Below are 15,419 nucleotides of genomic sequence, written 5' to 3'. Positions count from 1 at the left end.
TGGCTGGGTAAACATCAATTCTTATCAGAGCTATGGGGAAAGCATATAAGATCTTTGTGACGTTAAGGAAAAAATTTCTCATATTTTTCTCATAAAAGCAACTTAACATAAAGGAGATTGATTCAAATTAAGTAAATTAGGAACTTCTATTAAATAAAAGAGTGAAAAGTCAAACCAAAGTGAGAGAACAAAGAAGGTATATATTAATATAAGGAATATATAAAGAACAACCAATCAATAAATAAAGACAGGACATCCACTATAAAAATGGAAAAAAACTTGGACAAGCTTTCACAAAGAAGAATATCCAAATAACTAAAAAATATATTTAAAATGTGCTACTCTATTAATCATCAGAGAAAGGCAAATTAAAACCATAATGTGATATCACTAGATACCCTTAGGAAGGACTAAAATTTATTTTTTTACTTTTTTATTATTTTTTTTAGATTATGGGTTTTTTTTTAAAGATTTATTTATTTTTTGAGAGCGAGAAAGTGAACATGAGTGGGGAGGGCAGAGGGAGAGAGAGGGACAATCTCAAGCAGACTCTGTGCTAAATGTGGAGCTCGATTCAAGCTCAATCTCACCACCCTGAGACCATGAACTGAGCCAAAACCAAGAGTTGGGTGCTTAACCGACTGAGCCACCCGGGTGCCCCAGGAATGGCTAAAATTTAAAAATAAAAACATGAAAATGAAAAGCTTGACAATATCCCATGCAGGCAAGGATCTGGAGCAAATAGAACTCTCCTACACCTCTGGGCTGATAGGAATATACACTTGTATAATCACCTTGGAAAACTCTTCAACAATATCAGCTAAAGCTGATCATGTGTACAGTCTATGATCCAGCAATTCTACTCCTAGGTATATACTCAACCAAAATGTGTACAACATATTCATCAAAAACCAAATGCAAACATGTTCATAGCAGCACTATTTGGAATAACTCAAACCAGAAACAACCCACATGTCCATCAATTCTAGAATGAATAAATAAATTGCTCTATATTCACCCAGTGGAATACAATAGTGTTGAAAATAAATAAACTAATATACTCAGTGAAGTAAATGAATCTCACATATATAATGTGAGATGATGGAGGTAGACACAAGAGAGTAATAGTATATGATTCCATTTATATAAAGATAAAAAACTGCTAAAATTAATTTATAATATTAGGAGCCAGAATAGTATTGACTTTAGAAGAAAAGACAGGTGTGGTGACTAGAACAAGGTAAGCTTCTGCGCACCAGAAAATTACTCTAGCTTGATCTGAGTGGTGATTACATGGATGTGCTCTTTTTGTGAAAATTAACTAAACTGAACACCATGATTTGCATATGAATGTTAGACTTCAGCAACAAATAAGTCTATTAATGAAGAGTTTAGTCCTGTAAGATGGAAAATCCCCTAGAATGTTTGAGATAGAATAAACTAGATAAGACACATATACAACATTAGGTAAGGTAATAACCAGATGCAAACAAATTTTTATTGTAAGAAAAGTATATTTTAACTCATTTGAATCTGTTTTTAAAAACTAGGCATTTTTTAAAAATGTTTTCAGGTGGCGCCTGGGTGGCTCAATCAGTTAAGCATCTGCCTTCAGCTCAGGTCATGATCCCAGGGTCCTGGGATGGAGCCCGCCCCCCCAGTGAGGCCCCCTGCTCAGAGGGGAGTCTGCTTCTCCCTCTCCCTCTGCCCCTCCTCCCACTGGTGCTCTCTCTCATGCTCTGTCTCTCGAATAAATAAATAAAATTTTTAAAAAATGTTTTTGGGACAAAATCTGAATAGTATAGGACCAGAAAAAAATATGAAAGTCTGTAAAAAATCAACCTCTTTAAGGATGCTTGTTCTAAATGGATGTATGGTTTTATACAACCAAAAGGAGCACATTATAGAAAATTATGGAAAGTATTGTAACTAACTAATTAATCAGTACATTAATAATATAGTTTATATTACCATACAAACATCATTTTTATCTTTTAAATATTTTTCAGTTCTTTTGCCAAACATCATGTTTATTGAAAAAATAATAAAATAAAAGTGGAACTAACATAAGTGTGACAAGTCTAATGAAATGTTAGCAATCACGTTCGGGAATATTAATATACCACGGTAACGCTGGGTTTGTCGTACAATGAAATTAGGAAGTGTCACAACTTTATACAGACTGTAAAGATTTCCAAATAATGTGAAATTTGGATCCTGCCACTGGGACTTTCTCATGTGTCTGCTTTTTCTCTTCTCATCTCTAGACTTACCAGTTTGGACCCTGGGGTAGGATGCAACAGAGATCTGTGGGGCCTAAATTTCTGCTTTTGAAGAAAAGTTCTTCCTTTCACTGACAGAGGAAAAGTTTTTCCTTTCACCTGGGCTTTGAACAATTAAATTAGTGAATTCTCCTCTTTCGAGGAGGGGTGGGGGATGGGGAGAATGGGAAGGATTTGGGCTTGGTGTGAGAAGAAGCAAAAACAAGCTCTCACCCTTTACATTTATTTTTCACCTAAGAAGTGAATTCTTATTTCCAGTTATGTCATAAAATAAGCCATAGAGGTTGGTTGGAGTCGGCCTGCACCATCTCATGAAAGCTTATTGTCAAATTTACCGGGGAATTTGCAAGTCAGTTGTTAAAAAAACAGCCATTATTAAGAAATATATAAACATCATTAAATATATCATATTAAAAACAAAGGTCCTAGATGTTCAAAATTTATCACTTTCTAACAATTTTACTATTTGTTCTTGAGGTTATTTACATCTTTTGTATCTGTATGGTGAAAATACCATGTAGTGGTGTGCTACCGTGCATCTCCTCCCAAGTCCACATTTAGTGAGGTCATGTTGATAGTCTGAAATTGACCCAGTTGGTGGTGTTCACACTACCCAAATCACGGACACTACAAATCAGAGCACTCCCACTCCCTTACAGCAAGTCATTTGTTAAATACTTACTGGCATATTCTGAGAGACTCTGTCAATGATAAAAAGTGTTCTGAGCATAATTCTTGACAGTCTAATCATTGGCAACTGGTTTATAGACAAAGTGACTATACATCAAATACATGTATTCGTCATGTATACATGTATCTGCCGTCCCAGCCTTATTATTAATGATGTCATCTTCTCATTCTACAAAACGTTTCAGATAGAGGATAAATTACGTGGTTACTCTCCTTGTAGGAGAGCAGGCTTTCCCAACCTCAGCACTACTGATACATTGGGCTGGATAATTCCTTGTTGTGGGGATTGTCCTGTGTTCTAAAGGATGTTGAGCAGCATCCCTGGCCTCTATGCACTAGAGGCCTACCCTAGTTATGACAACCAAAAATGCCTCCAGGTATTTTTAAATAACCCGGGGTGGGGGGGAAGGGGAGACTGCCCTCTTCTGAGAACAGCTGTCATACATTGTAAGGGTTACAACAATTCTAAAAAAAAAAAAAAAAGAATTTTCTCTGATGCCAAAGGAGAAAGAGATCTCCTATTTTCTTAGATCTTTTCCTTTAAAAATGTCATTGCAAATTCTTTTTCTGTTGCTTTAATTTGTAATGCTTTTTTAAAAACTGAGGGAAAAAAAAAAACCCTCCTGCTAATTTTACAACCCAGGAAAGTTTTTTTGTAAAGTCCTCGGAGCCCACTCTTTGAAATGAAACCATCAAGGAAGATAGCGCCCTATCTCCTGTCTCTGCGAGAGTTTACCTTAGGTGCATGGCTCCGACTAATCAGTGCCTGCTTGTTGTAGAGATACATGACATTCTGTTTTCTGTTGGTTAAAGACAATTAGCCAACCCAGATGTCACTCCAATACCAAGTGAATTTAAGATGAACTATGCAGAGCAAAATGGTTCTGTTGAGTCCTCTCACCTATAGGCAAGTTATCATTTATCTTGAGGTTGTGTAGGTAATGGATTGCATCTGCCTGCCTATTTTTATAAAAGGGTGAGATTTCCTTCCATCTTCACAATCTTTGTAGCAAATTGCCTGTGATGCACCTTGAGTCTAGTTTAATGCTTATTCAGTCATAAAACCGCTAAATTCTTTTCTGCCTTTGCAAAAAGGATTCAGAGGTTGGCAGGAGATTTTATTTTTATTTTGTCCAATAAGAACAACATCAGGACTGAGGTGGAATGGGGAAAGCTGAAGCAAACTAGGACAAAAGAGTGACTAAAATTGTGGCAACCATCCGAGAGAAACACAAGAAGCATATGGTCGTACGCATAACCTTTATAAGAGCCAACTTCATCTAATATTTTGGGAGAAAATGTTTTCTTTCCCCCCACTCATATCTGCTCCCAAGTTAATACATGCTGAAGATTGCTTCCCCTTATTATTTGTTTTCTCACCAATGTTCTTTGCTCAGGTAGCTTCTACTTTCTTTCTACAGCTGGGACTCCCCTGACATGGAATATCATTTCACTTCATTTATCCCCTCTGTGAGCTCTTCAGCAAGACTAGTGTTTTGTAGATTTTCCTCAGGAAATGAAGAGGTGATAATGAGGAAGCACAGCACAGCTGACAATAAAAGACTGAGCATGGTGATCATTAACCTACAGTATCTCATTACCCTTGCCACAGAGACTTTCCCACTGGCCAATTTTTTCTCTCGTTATCTCTGGACTTAACAACTTTGGATTTCCCATCTCCAGTCCAAGGGTAATAAAGGATGTCCCAAATTGTGGGTAGTTAAAGTTGGTCCCCACAGTGTCTAAAAATACTATGTAGGCAGGCAGGTAGGAAGCCTGGCCCCAATTATGAAAAAAATAAAGCAATTAGCAACATTACTAAGTAATGTCAACAGAGTGCAATTAAGAGATGCTAGCTATCACATTTGAGGTTATCAGGTGAAATTGGGGTTGAGAAAAGGGGAGAGTCATAGCAAGTTGAATTTTGGAGAAAGCAGGAAGGGAACAGAAGGGAATGATATATGCAGACTGAAGTCATAAAGAGCTTATAGTTATACAGAAAGAATCAGACACATGGAAAATAGTTGAATTACCTCGGTGGCTAGATTGAAGATTCATAGTGTCTTGTGATGATTCTTCCCCCACCCCAGTGCTTCATGGAACCTCTCAAATCCTAAAATATATTTAATTCTTTGTGAGAACTTTCAATATGTCTGTTCATAGATTTCATCTTACAACACTTATTTATTTATCACCTGTTCTATGTCAGGCACTGTGATAGACTCTGAGGATATACTGATGAATAATTAGTACTGATATAATTTAGACAAATCTCTACCCTCATGGAACTTATACTCTAAATGAATATTCTCAAGATTCCTTAGCTCCAGGAGTGCCCGGGTCACTCAGTTGGTTAAGTGTCTGCCTCTTGATTTCGGTTCAGGTCATGATCTCAGGGTCTTGACATCAAGCCCCGTGATGGGTTCCAAGCTCAGCAGGGAGTCTGCTGGAGATTCTCTCCTTCCCTCTCCCTCTGTCCCTGCCACTGCTCTCTCTCTTTCTCAAATAAATAAATTTAAAAGAAAAAAGAGATTCCCTAGCTCCCTCATGTCATATGTATCTTTACACTCAACCCATATAGCTTAATATAACTTAGATTTTTTTTTATACCTAATAAACCTAATTAAAACATCAGAAAAAGAAAGTAGTTGAGGGCGCCTGGGTGGCTCAGTTGGTTAAGCGACTGCCTTCGGCTCAGGTCATGATCCTGGAGTCCCTGGATCGAGTCCCGCATCGGGCTCCCTGCTCGGCAGGGTGTCTGCTTCTCCCTCTGACCCTCCCCCCTCTCATGCTCTCTCTCTCATTCTCTCTCTCTCAAATAAATAAATAAAATCTTTAAAAAAAAAAAAAGAAAGTAGTTGAAGAAAATAAGTCTCTTTCTTGGAGATTTGGTCTTAAACTTCTATACCTTGCTGATGTTGGATGGCTTCTGGATTTTTATTTATAAGTTGAAGCTTATGGTATCCATTTTTTATAGATCAAAATAACTGCTGGTAATTTCATATGGTTAAACAATATATTTGTCTTTATATCTGAAGATTACTATAAGAAGAAATTTCTTTTTTAAAATTTTGTTAACATTAAAGTTGATTTTCTATGTAATTATGTGCTTCTGGCTAAATAATCAAAATACTTGAATGAAAGTCAAAATTATCTGAGACAAAGTATTACGAAAAGAAAGAGTATTCCTAGCATTGAAGAATAAGATGATGTGAATCAAAATTGACACTATGATATATAAATAAGTTCAAATAACATTTTAAAATATAAATTTGATCTTAAGTTCACATCAAAAAAATTACAAGGACAGTGAAAAATTAGACAGAGCAGCATAATAATCCAGTGGTTTCTATATATTAATGAAAATAAACATCTGGTTCTTTGGATATATGGTTTACTCCCACTTATAAGAAAATCAACTGGCATTAGACATTCTACTACTCCCTGTATTTAATGGCATTGATTATAAGCTGTGGTTTTAGAAGTCCAAATGTGAGTAACTGAAATAGGCAGCATTGTTAAAAGTAAATCCAAGTATGTTTTTCCAGGTCCTGGAGAATTCCTTCTTCTCGTGGGCTTTCTGGTTGGTTCAAGGCAGTTCCGGCAAATACACCTGTTCATGATATAGTTTACACTGATGCTTGGAGGGAACTGTGGTTTGGAAAAAGGCAAGGGCTTATTCTCATCTTACTCTAGCCAGATATCTAGGGTGGGGAGTCTGTTATTTAGCTTGCTCTTCCTGCCCTTGTCATCACACCAGAAAGGGGGGCTTACCCTGAGCAGGAAATGATTGTGAAAATTATTTGTGATAACCAGAAAAGAGAAAATGATATGTTTTTATCTAAAGCATGAATCAAAGAAAATACACAAAGGATTTTTAAAAAGTAACAATATTTACAAGCATTAAAAATTAAACAATAATATTGTTTCATAATAAAATGAAATAACAAAAATTGTCCAGGGCTATCTGGGTGGCACAGTTGGTTAGGCGCCTGCCTTCGGCTCAGGTCATGATCCCAGGGTCCTGCGAAGGTGGAAAGTCTGCTTCTCCTTCTGCCTCTCCCCCTGCTTGTGCTCTCTCTCTCTCTCTCAAATAAAGTCTTTAATAAAAAAAAAAGTCTTAATCTGGTTGTTGGAATAGGAGTAAAATGAGTATACTGCAGATGAGTTGACTTTTTCTCAGGTAGTTAAAATTTTCTGTGGCTACCTGAAAATGACATGGTGGAAATATCAGTGTCTGGTATTAACCACTGCAAACCCTTCATCATCCACTTAAGTAGTAGGAGGGCTTCTGTCTACCACTCCTGACTGTTACCTGGCATAGCGTACTCAAGTTTGTAAACATTCCTACTTTATCAAGAGTCTAAGTGAGTATGTTTTTTAAAACAAGAAGTTTTCCAAAGTGAAATAGGGATAGCAAAGTCAGGTGGACATTATCTTTGGATTATCTGTGTCTGTCTGTCATCCTTCCCCCATCTCTGTTACTTTTGATTACACATAAAATTACGGCAGCTTTTAAAATATTTGCAAATAGAATGAGAAAATTCTAGCTATTTATGCATGTCTGAAGTGATCTGTCTTGTTGAAGGACAGGAAGCAAAGACACTTAGGTTTTGGTGAAGTATAGACAGAAAGAGTAGACATATATTCCTTTAAGCATTTAAGAATGGAAGGGAGAGTATAAATTCAAGCGTCAGCTGTCTAAACCCTGAGATCGTCAGTATGGTCATCCCAAAAGTGTTACTGTTTCTGACCAAAATCTATGAAAACAGAGTTAGATTCCACTTAAACCAAATCTTTTCATTATCCTGTTCTAATAAGTCATAAAAGGAAACTCTTTCTGGTAAGAATCCTATTCTTTAAGGAAAATCATCAAAATGAGGGCAGGGGGCAATCTGTCACAGCTTTAATCAGTGTGCACAATAGAATCCGAGGAAAAGATGTAGGAAAAGTGTAACAGAAAACAATGAAACAAAAGATGCTCGGTTAACTCTAGGAGAAAAGAGAGGTGAGACCGATCAATTGGAGGAAGAGGACTTCAAATCAGTTATTATTGAGTGTGGGAAGCCTGAGTCAGTGGACTTGAATGGAGAAAAAAGCAAATAATCAAAAAGCACAAGATTATAGTGAGTTACTTTGCCCCTTTCTTTCCTATCTCCTGAATTGCCACCAAAACTCTTAGCTCAGCACTATGTACATATACACAATAAAAGTATTTATAGATACTGCCAAAGCTACTGCTCAATATAACCTTTTATTTTATTATTTTATTTTATTTTATGGGAAAGGAGAGTATTATTTTTAATGAGCTTTAACAATATCCACTATATCTCTAGAGAGATTTAGATTTTTTTTTATATCTAACACATATTTTAACTTAGTTTAAAATAAGTTAGAATAACTTTACAAATTCACAAATGAAAATTATACTTTTAATGGTAGGTAAATATTAACCTATAGATTTAGATGCAACTAAGTATTTGTGAGGTCAATCATACACCAAAAAAACCCCTGCTTTCATAACCTGATGTTTCAAATTATTTCAATTTGCACTTCATAAATTCAACTTCTTAATAAATATTTTTGCATTATGATTCTAAGATGATTCTATTTAGAGCACTTCACTCCAACACTTTATCATGGATTTAGATGATCTTTATTCCCAATAAACCAAATAAGCCCAACTATTTTCTATTTAACGATGTTTTTATTAGTTGTAGAGACATCTTAATTTGCTATATAAAATTTTTAATTAGATAATGCAACTTTTAAAGCTGTTGAATAGCATCTTGAGACAAATTTGCAAAACTTATCATGTTCCTCTTTCTCATTAACTTGTAGTTTAACACAGTATTCCTTATGCTTCTATGAAACAATAGTCCATATGAAACAACTTAAGTATCAGAATAAAAAGAGTTACAAACTTTGTTAATGGTGAAAAGTACCGCTGTAGTTTAGAGTGTTCAGCTGAGTGCTCTTTCAACTGACTTACTGTGTTACCGGCAAGCTCTTCCGGCTTACACCGCCTACCATGAACTTTGACTCAGTATGCATGTGGGATCTCTCAAAACTGTTCTGTTGAAAGAAAGGAGATTGATTACATAATAAATATTATTTTAATAGACACCTGAACAGCACCTATTTGATGATTTAATGATTTCAATGGCCCAAAATACTTCCTTGAGTTCTATGAAGGTCTATAGACCACAATAAGGATAGTACCAGATAGCCCTGTCCTTGAAGGTGAAGTTGCAAATGAGACCATTTGTGTAAAGTGCCTTCAGTGTCTGGCAAATAATAAGCATCTATTGTTGTTGATGATGATGAAGGTGATGATAAATGACTACTCTATTTTTTAATCATGCTAAATACTAGCATCGTGCTTTTCAGTGCTGTTTCAATTCAATATGTTTTAAGACATACTAGACATGTATCATATGACCTCACTGATATGATGAATTCTTAATCTCAGGAAACAAACTGAGGGTTGCTGGAGTGGTTCAGGGGTGGGACGGATGGGGTGGCTGGGTGATAGACACTGGAGAGGGTATGTGCTATGGTGAGCTCTGTGAATTGTGCAAGACTGTTGAATCACAGATCTGTACCTCTGAAACAAATAATACAATATATGTTAAAAAAAAAAAAAAAGAAGATAGCAGGAGGGGAAGAATGAAGGGGGGGAAATCGGAGCGGGGGATGAACCATGAGAGACGATGGACTCTGAAAAACAAACTGAGGGTTCTAGAGGGGAGGGGGGTGGGAGGATGGGTTAGCCTGGTGATGGGTATTAAGGAGGGCATGTTCTGCATGGAGCACTGGGTGTTATGCACAAACAATGAATCATGGAACACTACATCAAAAACGAATGATGTAATGTATGGTGATTAACATAACAATAAAAAATTTAAAAAAAAAGACATACTAGAGATTGTGCCTGGCTTAGAGAATCAACTAGAGCATGATCAACAATAATGCTGCTCTCTCTTCTGGCTTCTCTTCCTCCAGGGAAGACGCTGATCACCAGTCATCACACTCCTCCCTCCAGAGACCAGAGGAGCCTTTACAAACCCTCCTAAGTGGTGTCCAAGCACCCAAGGCTAATTTTGACTTTGCTTGACAGAAGCAATTGCCATTCTAAGATCTTATCTCTAGTATTAGGGAGTTTAAATGATAGTTGATGACCCATGCTAGCATCCAAGAAAAGAATGTGAAGTTTAAAAGTAGAAGAGACTTAGAAAATTTAGAATTGTGTGACACACCTATTGTGACACTTTTCAAATACATTCACACACACACACGGGATAAAGAGATTATTCAAAGAAATTATTTACTAAAATGTGGTTGATGGGGAATAAGTAAGTAGTAGGTATATAGATTATATAACCTCAAGCCTTTATCCAAAACTCTGAAGTCAGGTGTGTTTAGAGAAATATTAATATCAGGATATCATACCTTCTATTATTTGCTACCTTCAGTATGGTCTGGGGTAGCATTCTATAATCAAATATATTAATATTTCTGCAGCAAAATGCATGAATATATCTACTAAGTATTATAAATAAAGCTTATACATAGCTTTATGTAAATTTAGATCGTATCAGGTCAGTAATTGTAGATAAGAATTTGTTGAAATGTATTTAGGATGGAATACTATGAATAAGTAGATTTTAATGTATGATGTGTAAGAAGAGTACAGTCATAATATGTTGGCATTCTTTTATCACTGTGAAATAAGATGAAATATATATTTGGTCTCTGCCCCTGTTCCTGACACAAAGCTACTAAAACCCTTGTAGTTTGCTGAGTGATGGGGTTGTTAAGAGGCTCTTACACAGAGCTCCTAAGTCCCTTGGAATTTCCTGGATGATAGAAATGTCTTATTTTCTAATGAGGCAACTCTTGGTAGGCTCCTGGATAGCTTCAGGATGGGGGCTAGTCACCAGAAACAACAAGCCATGATTACAGAAGCTTGGCACTTTCAGGGGTCCCTGGGTGGCTCAGTCAGTTAAGCGGCAGACTCTTGATTTCTGCTCAGGTCATGATCTCCCAGTTGTGAGATCTTTGGGCTCCACAGGCTCCACCCTCAGCGCCCAGCCTGCTTGGGATTCTCCCTTTCCCTCTCCCTCTGCCGCTCCCCTCCCCCTCACACGCACTCCTCTCTCTCTCTCTCAAAAAAAGAAGCAGCTTGGAACTTTCAACCTCACCTCCCATCCTCTGGAGAGGTCGGAGGGGCTGGGAATTGAGTTAATAATTGGTCATGCATGCATGAGGAAACCTCCATAAAAATCTCCAAATTATGGGTCTTAGGAGTTTCTGCATTGGTGAATGCATCCACATGTTGGGAGAGTGGAACACCCCAACTCCACAGGGACAGAAGCTCCTGTGCTTGGGACTCTTCCAGACCTTTTCCTATGCACATCATCTGGCTGTTTATCTATATACTATATAATATCCTTTATAATAAACCAATAAATGTAAATAAAGAAGAGTAAATAAGAAATGTATAAGAAATTATGGAATTAAAACATACATACACACACATACACATATATGTGATTTTAAGAAAGAGGAATGTTTAATGTCTCTCTCTCTACACACACACATATAGGTATGATTAATGCCTTAATATGTGTATCTAGATAGATAGATGGATATTAAGCACTCATGTTTGTGACATAAAAAAAAGACAGAGGAACATAGTCTCTTCTCATAGCTAGGGTGATCCTTTTAAATGTAAGTCATATTTTATCCTATCTCTGGTCAAAATCCACAATAGCTCTCAATTTTCTGAAGAGTAAAAATCAACGCCCTTACGAATGCCTGTAAGAACCTATAAGAGCTGCCCTTGAATTAGCTCCTTATCTACTCTCTCTCTCTTGACTATACTCCTGCTATAGTAATTTCCTTCCTGTTCCTTTAACACATGAAGTGTGCTCCGATTTCAAGGCCTTTACACTGGCTTTATTTTCTGCCTGGAGTGCTCTTTTTCCTTACTGCCACACAGCTAACCCTTACCTTTTTTAAATCTTTGCACAAAAGTTATCTTCTCAATGAGGATTATGGATGCATCCCATTACAAATTACCTCCAACTCTCCTGCTTCTCCTGCCAAATGCACACCCTTCCTGACTCTCCTCTTTATTGTTCTAAGGCTCTTATCATTACTCATCTTCGCTACTATATTGTTATGAGTTGAACTGCACCCCCTATCTCCCACAAAAGACATGCTGAAATCCTAACCCCACCACCTCAGAATGTGACCTTATTTGGAAGTAGGGTTGTGTAATTAGTTAAATTAGGATGAGGTCTTACTGGAATGGGGGCAAGGGTGGGGGCTACTCCAACATGACTGGTGTCCTTATAGGAAGAGGGAAATTTGAACATAAAGACACAGGGAGAATGTCATGTGATGATGAAGGCAGAGATTAGTTATGCACCTGCCAAAACCACCAATGATCACTGGCTGACCCTGAGGCTAAGAAGAGGCAAGGAAGGATTCCTCTGTGAGTTTTCACTGGAGCGTTGCCCTGTGGACACATTGATTTCGGATTTTCAGCCTTCAGAACTGTCAGACAATAATTTTCTGTTGTTTTAAGCCACCCAGCTTGTGGCATTTTGTTAAAGCAGCCTTAGGAATTGAATACATCTGTCTGTATACTATGTCATTACTATCTAATTCCCTTTTTATTGTTCTTATTGCTTATGGTTTGTCCACCTCCTGCCACTGACTCTCCTTCTCCCAGAAGGCAAACATAAAATAGCAGGGCTCTTTCTCACTGCTATTCCCAAAGCACCTACAAGAGTTCCTGGCCCACAGCAGGTCCTCAATACTATCTGAATGAAGTAATCCTCCTATACATTGCTTCATTATTTAATCATTTTAGTTGCTCTTTGTGCATTTCCCAGTTGTTGTTTTTTTCATTTAGTGTTTTATTACCCACAGTAACGGGCAACATAGCCAGCAGGAATAATTTAAATAAGCACCAAAACTCAATTTAACACCTCTTCTGAAATAAATATTTTAAAATAATTGTTAAAAGTAATGAGGTTGACTGCTTATAATTTCATCTCTTTATTTCCCCTAGCCATGCTTTGTGAAGATGCTATGGAACAAGTAATCAAGTCAGATACCAGAAGAGAATAGGAGAGTTAAGATAATCAGCTCTTGAGCAATGGAGAGTTGATTGAACATAAATTGTTTCACTTCCTAACCAAGTCTCCATAGAAGAAATGATCATTCATAATAACCTTCCAAAACGATTATCTTCCCTGCCCCCCCCATGACTTCTATCCACCAATCTGTTTAGACTTCTCAAATTTCAATTATTAAGAACATTCAGTCACTTCTGGTCAGGGTAGAGAAATTTCTTCCTTTGAGTTCAATAGTTTAAAAGCTCCAAATTAGTTTATCCAGTTTAACTAAACTCATCTCTGAACAAGCATAAAATCTGTGAAGTTTGACAGGTATTCTACATTTATTAATGTAAGTTACTCCACCAGGATAAAATACCTCTCTTTATGTTTATATTTGCACTCATCAGGGAGATCCCCCCATCCCAGCCACTAAAATTAAATCTTGAAATCGACTGCCCCAGTGAAAGTGAAAATACCTATTGCTTTTAAAAATAAGAGGTCATTCTTTGACTTAAACTTCTTTGGTTTTGGTCTAGAGTAAGACAACAGTCTTGAAGCTAAGCACTGTGAGGGGCAAAGGTTTTAAATCACAAAAGCTTTCTCTTCCAAAAGCAAACCTTGACGTTCTGAACAGAGTTTTACTGTAAGCCACAGTGAAGAGAAAAATGAAGATCTAGGGGACATTCTTGGTAGGCAGAAAGAAGTACAGGCCCTTAGAATAAAAAGGAGAGAAAAAGAAAGAGAAAACCAAGAATGGACCAAAGTTCTTTGACTTTTTCTACCTGTCGTCATATAAAAACCTGGAGTGGACAATCATATAGCACCAGACAGATCAAAGAAGCTAAAAGTAGAGGGGACTGTACGCAGTTTCATATTTGAAAATCTAGAAAGAGACTGAAAAGCAGAGTGCTTTTGTAGCAACATAGGGTGAACACAACAGCAGAGAAATAGCAGCTTATAGTGTTTGGGCAGAGAAGGCCCCAGTACACCCATGTTGCCTGCCTCAGTTCTTAGCGATATATGTGAGAAGAATTTCATAAGCTCCTGCAGAGTTCTTGGTCATGAATTTAAAGTTGCCCAACTATTGGGAAGTTGCCAGACTTGGCAGGTACATGACCAATAAAGCAGAGAGTCTAGACTCAGAACAAAATGGAGGGCATGGCTGAGTCTCCGTGCAACCACACAGTCAATGAAATGTCCGCAGGGGTGAACTGGGGCTGGACTCTCAGGTCCTGACCTTGCTGAGAACAAGCCATACATTATACAGGTGGACATAACATGGAGACCAGGCAAGAGAATTACTCCTCAGCTGGAGTTCAGTGGGAGCCAGCGTAGGGCACCATGTGGACCAGTACTATTTTCAGCTCCCTCCGTGTGTAGATAACATCTAGGGAAGGAAGAGGAGGGTGTGTGAAAGAAAGCCCCCATTGAGATTCTGGATTTTCAATAGATTAGATAACTACCAGAATTACCTATTTGCAAACCTAAAATGTTTCTTGTTTTGTTTTGTTGCTTTTCTTTGTGGACAGAAATCAATACAGGGGAGGGTTAAATCAGTTATAGGAACTGAAGATGGTAATGTTATTTTGCACATATGAGCCGCTTGTGAAAACATTCAGTGATTTTCAGGGACTCGGTTTTTCAAAAAACTGTCTGAAATAAACAAAAAGTTTCAATTGAAAAGTTTGGTAAGATAGCATATGAGACCTCAGTACTGAACTAGCACAAAGTCTATCAATCCTTCTATATCTTGACCAAAAAAATTAACCTTTTGTTCCCCCTGGGGACACTTGAAATATTTTTAAATTAATTAATATTTGGAAATACAGATACCATTTATACTTCACATTTTAGATTATAAAAGATATATATGAAAACAATCTTTCTTTGATAGTGTTAATGTGGTATAAGACTAGAAAAGATTTAAAATCTACTTTTATTTGGTAAATTAATTGTGTGTTACTGGACAATGGGGCAAATGAACAATTTGACCAATTATCAATAATAGGAAATCAGTGTTTTCCTCCCAAAGCTGTACCCAATGCTTACAATTATAATCATGACGTGGGTGTACATCTATCATTTGTTATGATTTGCTGAGCATACTGAATGTTTTCTGTATTTTCACAAACTAAATATTAAGAAGCCTGTGAAGTAGAAATGAAGATAAATAGATAATATATATTCCTCATATTTGAAATTAAATGATCCTCAGGAAAAATATTTTTGTTTGTTGTAATTTTGAACAAAAAATACTGAGTTGATTAGATACAACTTTTATTTTAAACAAAAATTACAATTCATTTGTTTACAA

Source organism: Phoca vitulina, unplaced genomic scaffold, assembly GCF_004348235.1.
Source record: "Phoca vitulina isolate PV1807 unplaced genomic scaffold, GSC_HSeal_1.0 scaffold14, whole genome shotgun sequence".
NCBI lineage: Eukaryota > Metazoa > Chordata > Mammalia > Carnivora > Phocidae > Phoca > Phoca vitulina.
Note: the sequence above shows the minus strand (reverse complement) of the source record.